The following is a 9958-nucleotide window of genomic DNA, read 5'->3' as shown; positions in this document are numbered from 1 at the left end:
TGTGTCACGGCTGCAAACATGAAAATTACGTATTTGTACTAATAATGATCCTCAATGGAAACGTAGTAGCTTCACCAACATCATTCACCCTCTTTCAAGGTCGCAAGCACTTACACCGAGAATGTTCTTTGATATTTCTTTTCGCAAACTTTTGTTCATTGTCATCTTTGTATGAAAGGATTATTTCCTTGGTTGTAACTTTGTCAGGAGAGCAGCGCTTCCCTCCGGCACAATAGCTCTCTGATGGCGAACATTGATTGAGTACGACCTTCTTCGGAAAGAACTGTTTGTCTCGAAGGGCGTCTTCGGGAGACAGCATGTCTACAACATTCACCACGTGTTCCTTAGGGCGGCAGCCAACTCTTCCCAGGTCATAGTGTTGCCGTCTGAATAGATCAGCATCACTGTAGTTCTTCCAGTTGTCATTTTCTTCAATGGTGGGGATGACGTCGCCAGAAACTGTGGCCTCCTGGCTCTTTTCATCACTTTTGTCGTTGCAGGAATTTTCACTGAATGATTGGATGGTATATCTAATTAAGCCGCCAGCAATGGAGGAAATTACAGCAGTAATGATGATCCAAATAATCAACTTTTTTAAGGACATGTTTTCTGGAACACGCACAGAACTATTCTCCACAAACATTTCTCTCCCCTGAGAAAGTATCCTGGAGGTTGGGGAGCGTGTCATCTTGTTACGAGTGGCCGGTAGGAACTGAGAGTCAACCTGACCCCTGGCCCTTTTTTATACTTGAGTGTACGTACAAAGGGGGCACATAATTGGTACCTACGACCGTACGTACGAATAATGGAAGTTGCCAGATGCACGATGTTATCCTTTTTCAAGCAGGTATTGTGTAACAGCCCATAATTATCTTGTCTTCGGAACATCATTATAATATACTCATTCATCTGTTCATCCGATTTAAGAACGCTATTTAAATCACGATGTCTTTTTTAGCTTTGACTCATTGCAAATTTTTTTGCTTTCAAAAAATGTCTCATATGATTTATTTAGAAGATATATTTTTACTTACACTTTACTGAAGATGGCAAAGTCTACTTTCAATACATTCTGATGCCTTTTATCAATGGAAAATATTTTTGAATATATTGTGTGTGTATATATATATATATATATATATATATATATATATATATATATATATATATATATATATATATAAACGTTGTAATTGTGTGTTTGTAAACTAAAGAAAAATACTGGATAGACCGTATAATTATCTTATTATCAACAAATACTTTACACCTTACACTGAATAATAATTTTTATCCCGCTAAAGTACACAAGTGTTATTGGGAAGTATGATTGTAATTAGGTGGAAGTCAGTGGCTCAACATCCGGATCTCACTATTGACTGCGTTTCTTTTACTCTATGAGACTTTAGAAATTTTTAGGTGTGATATTTGGTAGCAAATTTACCTTTGAGAAACACATTTGGTCTTTTTGTTCTTCAATATCACAAAATATTTGCATATTGAGAAAGTGTTTCAAGATTTTCAGTTGTCAATCTATTTGGAAGAAGCGCTTTCATTCTTTCGAGTATTGTTCTCCTGTCTTCTTCAGCTGCTGAATTTCATCTTAATTTGTTCGACAAGAGTTTCTGCTCAATTGATTTTTTATTTCTAATATATTTATTAGAGTCTGGCACTTTCGTTCGGTCAGTTGTTTAAACATGTTGCATAAGTTTTTTTTTTATAACTCTGACCATCCTTTGCCTTCCTATCACATTAATCGACCTATTGCAATGATGGAAGCTTCAGATTCAATTTTCCTTTAGTTTTTATCTCTTTTCCATTTCAATTTTGTATTCCCCTTAAATGGTTTTATTGTATTATCAGTTTTAAATACATTTGGCCAAGTAAGGTAGATAATCATGAAATGTCAGATATTCAAAGTAAAAATTCTTCACTCAATGAAAATACCAAAGAAAAATAAAATCATAAGATCAATAACAACATACACTTACACCAAAACATTGCGAAAAAGTATATAGTAAAATTGGAGAATCAGAACCACAAGACACGATATAATGGGTAAATAAATGTCATATCTTGGATTATCCATTTTTATTTGATATAAAAATACTTAACAATAATTACATTTCTAAAACTAATGTTATACACAATTGAATTACTGAAACAGCCATATTCTTTTTCATCCAGTGCTGTTTTTTGTCCGATACCGTAACATATCTTAATATAGATTATGCAATACATATAAATTGACTCAATTATAAACTAATCCACATTAAGATCTGCATAAAAACAAAGGTAATTTCCGGCTCTTTCACATTTTCTCTGAATTTTAACCTGACTCAAGTTCATCTTGGCATCCCTCTATTCAGGGCCCTTTATTATGATCACAGAATTTGCTTTGCAATCCGAATGAATAATATACGATTTTTTTTTTTAAACTGAAATGGGCATGTTGTGGAATGGCAACATACATTTGTACACAGAAATCTTTTCACATAGATATGAATTCAAATTGGAGAATCATATCCCCAAGACCTACGCTGTTAAAAGTTCAAAGGTTTAAAGGTCGCTCATGAATGGCAGAGGCATATTGCCCTAGCAATCAGGACAATGCCCTAGAGACTGACCATATATTATATGATCAGTGCCCAAACCTCTTCTCCACCCAAGCTAGGACCAGGGACTGCTGATGACTCAGCAGACAGACTCATAGGCTCCCCCAAACCCCCCAACCTTTGCTCACAAGGATGGTAAGGTTGCAGATACCAATAGCACTAACGAGTCTGAGCGGGACTCTAGCCCCTGTCCAGCAAACACCAGACAGAGACGTTATCAATCAGGCCACAACAATCCTAAATAAAAGTAAAGCCTTAGAATATCCATTTATATACAATATAGAAAATAAATACACAAGTAACAATAATTACATTTTGAAAACTAATGTTACATACAATTAAAATATTGGAAGAAGCCATATTCATTTTTATCTTCCCAATGGCACATTAAGTATTTCTTTGGTCTGATATCGTAATATCTCTGGATATAAATTACACAATAAATATAAATTGACTGAATAAAAACTCAGCGCAAAAGTAATGCATATGAATCTCTGCAATAATAATGGTAGGATATTCATGTAGACATTTTATAAAAAGGCATGAAATATTACATCTGGGAGAAATTTCAAAATACATAACTTTAGATATGTTCATATCAATTTGTTTCAAAATAGATGAGGATAGATTTGTTCAATAAATAAAAATAGAAAAGGTATTCTCACTCGTTAATCATATTCATATCACAGTTGATAGCACATCTTGGTGAAATTTTAAAAATATAGTACACAACTTTAGATATGTTCACAGCATTGTGTACGTGATAGCTGAGGATGAAATTATTAAATAAATAAAAATTGAAAAGCTCTTCTCACTCGTTAAACATATTCACATCACTGATATCGGTCTTGACAGGAAAATTATATCGTTTCCTTTACCTAATTGATTACATAGTGTTACAGTTATAACACAAATACCGTGAACACGTCTGTCACAGCTGCAAACATGAAAATTACCTTTTTGTACTAATAATGATCCTCAATGTAAACGTAGTAGCATCACCAACATCATTCACCCTCTTTCAAGGTCGCAAGCACTTACACCGAGAATGTTCTTTGATATTTCTTTTTACAAACTTTTGTTCATTGCCATCTTTGGATGAAATGATTATTTCCTTGGTCGTAACTTTGTCAGGAGAGCAGTGCTTCCTTCCGGCACAATAGCTCTCTGATGGCGAACATCGATAGAGTACGACCTTCTTCGGAAAGAACTGTTTGTCTCGAAGGGCGTCTTCGGGAGACAGCATGTCTACAACATTCACCACGTGTTCCTTAGGGCGGCAGCCAACTCTTCCCAGGTCATAGTGTTGCCGTCTGAATAGATCAGCATCACTGTAGTTCTTCCAGTTGTCATTTTCTTCAATGGTGGGGATGACGTCGCCAGGAACTGTGGCCTCCTGGCTCTTTTCATCACTTGTGTCGTTGCAGGAATTTTCACTGAATGATTGGATGGTATATCCAATTAAGCCGCCAGCAATGGAGGAAATCACAGCAGCAATGATGATCCAAATTATCAACTTTTTTGAGGACATATTTTCTGGAACACGCACAGAACTATTCTCCACAAACATTTCTCTCCCCTGAGAAAGTATCCTGGAGGTTGGGGAGCGTGTCATCTTGTTACGAGTGGCCGGTAGGAACTGAGAGTTAACCTGACCCCTGGTCCTTTTTTATACTTGAGTGTATGTACAAAGGGGGCACATAATTGGTACCTACGACCGTACGTACGAATAATGGAAGTTGCCAGATGCACGATGTTATCCTTTTTCAAGCAGGTATTGTGTAACAGCCATAATTATCTTGTCTTCGGAACATCATTATAAAATACTCATTCATTTGTTCATCCGATTTTAGAACGCTATTTAAATCAATATGTCTTTTTCAGCTTTGACACATTGCTAATTTCAAAAAATGTCTCATGATTTATTTAGAAGATATATTTTTACTTACACTATACTGAAGATGGCAAAGTCTATTTTCAATACATTGTGATGCCTTTTATCAATGGAAAATAGTTTTGTATACATACATATATATATATATATATATATATATATATATATATATATATATATATATATATATATATATATATATATATATATATATATATAAACGTTGTAGTTGTGTGTTTGTAAACTAAAGAAAAATACTGGATAGACCGTATAATTATCTTATTATCAACAAATACCTTACACCTTACGCTGAATAATAATTTTTATCCCGCTAAAGTACACAAGTGTTATTGGGAAGTATGATTGTAATTAGGTGGAATTCAGTAGCTCAACATCCGGATCTCACTACTGACTGCGTTTCTCTAACTCTATAAGACTTTAGAAATTTTTAGGTGTGATATTTGGTAGCAAATTTACCTTTGAGAAACACATTTGGTCTTTTTGTTCTTCAATATCACAAAATATTTGCATATTAAGAAAGTATTTTAAGATTTCCGGTTTTCAATTTATTTCGAAGAAGCGCTTTTATTCTTTCGAGTATTGTTCTCTTGACTTCTTCAGCTGCTGAATTTCATCTTAATTTGTTCGACAAGAGCTTCCGGTTTATTGATTTTATATTTCTAATATAATTATTATTCTCTGGCACTTTCGTTCCATCAGTTGTTTAAGCATGTTGCATAAGGTTTTTTTTTTATAACTCTGACCATCCTTTGCCTTCCTATCACATTAATCGTCCTATTGCAATGATGGAAGCTTCAGATTCAATTTTCCTTAAGTGTGTATCTCTTTTCCATTTCAATTTTGTATTCCCATTTAATGGTTTTATTGTATTATCAGTTTTAAATACATTTGGCCAAGTAAGTCAGATAATCAGGGAATGTCAGATATTTTAAAGTAAAAATTGGTCACTCAATGAAAATACCAAAGAAAAATAAAATCATAAGATCAATAACAACATACACTTACACACCAAAACATTGCGAAAAAGTATATAGTAAAATTGGAGAATCAGAACCACAAGACACGATATAATGGGTAAATAAATGTCATATCTGGGATTATCCATTTTTATTTGATATAAAAATACTTAACAATAATTACATTTCTAAAGCTAATGTTATACACAATTGAATTACTGAAACAGCCATATTCTTTTTCATCCAGTGCTGTTTTTTGTCCGATACCGTAACATATTTTATTATAGATTATGCAATACATATAAATTGACTTAACTAATCCACATTAAAATCTGCATAAAAACAAACTGGTAATTTCCGGCTCTTTCACATTTTCTCTGAATTTTAACCTGACTCAAGTTCATCTTGGCATCCCTCCATTCAGGGCCCTTTATTTTGATCACAGAATTTGCTTTGCAATCCGAATGAATAATATACGATTTTTTTTTTAAAACTGAAATGGGCATGTTGTGGAATGGCAACAAACATTTGTACACAGAAATCATTTCACATAGATATGAATTCAAATTGGAGAATCATATCCCCAAGACCTACGCTGTTAAAAGTTCAAAGGTTTAAAGGTCGTTCATGAATGGCAGAGGCATATTGCCCTAGCAATCAGGACAATGCCCTAGAGACTGACCATATATTAGTGCCCAAACCTCTTCTCCACCCAAGCTAGGACCAGGGACTGCTGATGACTCAGCAGACAGACTCATAGGCTCCCCCAAACCCCCCAACCTTAGCTCACAAGGATGGTAAGGTTGCAGACACCAATGGCACTAACGAGTCTGAGCGGGACTCTAACCCCCGCCTGGCAAACACCAGACAGAGACGTTATCAATCAGGCCACAACGATCCTAAATAAAAGTAAAGACTTAGAATATTCACCTATATACAATATAGAAAATAAATACACAAGTAACAATAATTACATTTTGAAAACTAATGTTACATACGATTAAAATATTGGAAGAAGCCATATTAATTTTTATCTTCCCAATGGCACGTTAATTATTTCTATGGTCTGATATCGTAATATCTCTGGATATAAATTACGCAATAAATATAAATTGACTGAATTAAAACTCAGCTAAGAAGTAATATATATAAATCTCTGCATTAATAAAAAGGCATGAAATATTACATCTGGGAGAAATTTCAAAATATACACAACTTTAGATATGTTCATATCATTGTTTCAAAATAGATGAGGATAGAATTGTTGAATAAATAAAAATAGAAAAGGTATTCTCACTCGTTAATCATATTCATATCACAGTTGATGGCACATCTTGGTGAAATTTTTAAAATATAATACACAACTTTAGAAATGTTCACAGCATTGTGTACGTTATAGCTGAGGATGAAATTATTAAATAAATAAAAATTGAAAAGTTATTTTCACTCATTAATCATATTCACATCACACTGATATCGTTCTTGACATGAAAATTATATCGTTTCCTTTACCTGATTGATTACATAGTGTTACAGTTATAACACAAATCCCGTGACCACGTGTGTCACGGCTGCAAACATTACGTATTTGTACTAGAAATTACGTATTTGTACTAATAATGATCCTCAATGGAAGCGTAGTAGCTTCACCAACATCATTCACCCTCTTTCAGGGTCCAAGCACATACACCGAAAATGTTCTTCGAAATTTCTTTTTACGAACTTTTGTTCATTGCCATCTTTGTATGAAAGGATTATTTCCTTGGTTGTAACTTTGTCAGGAGAGCAGTGCTTCCCTCCGGCACAATAGCTCTCTGATGGCGAACATTGAGTGAGTACGACCTTCTTCGGAAAGAACTGTTTGTCTCGAAGGACGTCTTCGGGAGAGAGCATGTCTACAACATTTACCACGTGTTCCTTAGGGCGGCAGCCAACTCTTCCCAGGTCATAGTGTTGCCGTCTGAATAGATCAGCATCACTGTAGTTCTTCCAGTTGTCATTTTCTTCAATGGTGGGGATGACGTCGCCAGAAACTGTGGCCTCCTGGCTCTTGTTATCACTTGTGTCATTGCAGGAATTTTCACTGAATGATTGGATGGTATATCCAATTAAGCCGCCAGCAATGAAGGAAATCACAGCAGTAATGATGATCCAAATTATCACCTTTTTTGAGAACATGTTTTCTGGAACACGCACAGAACTATTCTCCACAAACATTTCTCTCCCTTGAGAAAGTATCCTGGAGGTTGGGGAGCGTGTCATCTTGTTCCGAGTGGCAGGTAGGAAGTGAGAGTCAACCTGACCCCTGGCCCTTTTTTATACTTGAGTGTATGTACAAAAGGGGCGCAAGATTGTTACCTTCATAGAGAGCACGGTCGCGGAGTGTACGTAGGGTACCGAACGTACGGTTAATGGAAGTTGCCAGATGCACGATGTTATCCTTTTTTCAAGCATGGGTTGCGTAACAGGCCATAATTCTCTTGTCTTCGGAACATCATCCGAGTTAAGATCGCTATTTTAATCGAGATGTCTTTTTCAGGTGTGAATCATTGCAATTTTTTTTTTTTTGCTTTAAAAAAACTCCTCATATGATATATGCCAAAACCCCAAATCAGAGTACTTCACCAAAAAAGCAGACTGGTACACCGAGCAGGGAAAGCGAAGAAAAACTCTTAATGACGGACCAACGTGTTATCGATCCGGCCGGCAGAGATGAACTGAAGAGCAGAAAACGGGAATGATTCCTCCTACCACCCTTTAACGGGTGTTACCACCCAACCACCACAAGGCGGTTGCCTAGTTTTAGAAAAATTCTGCCGAAATAGAGATAATTAGCTATGTATATATAACTGCCAGGTAAGTATTCACAAAACTTTGTTTTATCATAAAAACTCCATTTTTACATACACTATACCGAAGATGGCAAAGTCTACTTTCAATACATTGCGATGCCTTTTATCAATGGAAAAGGGTTTTTTGTGTATGTGTGTGTATATATATATATATATATATATATATATATATATATATATATATATATATATATATATATATATATACAGTATAAACGTTGTAATCGTGTGTTTGTAAACTAAATGAAAATAGTGGATAAACCGTATACTTATCATATTATTAACAAATACTTTACACTGAAAAGTAATTTTTATCCCACTAAAGTACACAAATGTTATTTGGAAGTATGATTGTTATTAGGTGGAAATCAGTGGCTCAACATCCGGATAACACTATTGACTACGTTCCTTTACCTCTATATTATTTTAGAAATTTTTAGGTGTGATATTTGTTAGCAAATTTACCTTTGAGAAACCTATTTGGTCTTTTTGTTCTTCAATATCACAGAATATTTGCATATTGAGAAAGTATTTCAAGATTTTCGGTTGTCAATCTATTTGGAAGAAGCGCTTTCATTCTTTCGAGTATTGTTCTCCTGTCTTCTTCAGCTGCTGAATTTCATCTTAATTTGTTCAACAAAAGTTTCCGGTTTATTGATTTTTAATTTCTAATATATTTATTAGTCTCTGGTACTCTTGTTTGGTCAGTTGTATATACTTGTTGCATGAGATTTTTTTTTATAACTCTGACCATCCTTTGCCTTCCTATCACATTAATCGACCTATTGCAATGATGGAAGCTTCATATTCAATTTTCCTTTAGTGGAAATATTTTTTTTTCCATTTCAATTTTGTATTCTCATTTATTGGTTTTATTATAGTATCAGTTTTAAATTTTGCTGAAATAAGTCAGATAATCATGAAATATCAGATATTCAAAGTAAAAATTCGTCACTCAGTGAAAATATCAAAGAAAAAATAAAATAATAAGATCAATAAAAACATACACTTACACACCAAAACATTGCGAAAAAGTATATAGTAAAATTGGAGAATCAGAACCACAAGACACGTTATAATGGGTAAATAAATGTCATATCTGGGATTATCCATTTATATTTGATATAAAAATACTTAACAATAATTACATTTCTAAAACTAATGTTATACACAATTGAATTACTGAAACAGCCATTTTCATTTTTATCCAGTGCTTTTTTTGTCCGATACCGTAACATATCTTAATATAGATTATGCAATACATATAAAGTGACTCAACTATAAACTAGTGCACATGAAGTTCTGCACATAAAATAATAAGAAATTTCCGGCTCTTTTATATTTTCTCTAGATTTTAACCTGACTCAAGTTCATCTTGGCATCCCTCCATTCAGGGGCCTTTATTTTGATATAGAATTTCCTTTGCAATCCAAATTAAAAATCTACGATATCTTTTCTTCATTGAAGTATTAAACACAGCTGGGCATGTTGTGGCAATAGCAACATACATTTGTAAACAAAAATCATTTCACAAAAATATAAATTCAAATTGAAGAATCATATCCCTAAGGCCTACGCTAAACTAAGTAAAAAAAGGTCAAGCCTTAGAATATCCTTTTATAT

This window comes from Palaemon carinicauda, chromosome 4, assembly GCF_036898095.1.
Source record: "Palaemon carinicauda isolate YSFRI2023 chromosome 4, ASM3689809v2, whole genome shotgun sequence".
Taxonomy (NCBI): Eukaryota; Metazoa; Arthropoda; class Malacostraca; order Decapoda; family Palaemonidae; genus Palaemon; species Palaemon carinicauda.
This window is presented reverse-complemented; position numbering follows the sequence as displayed.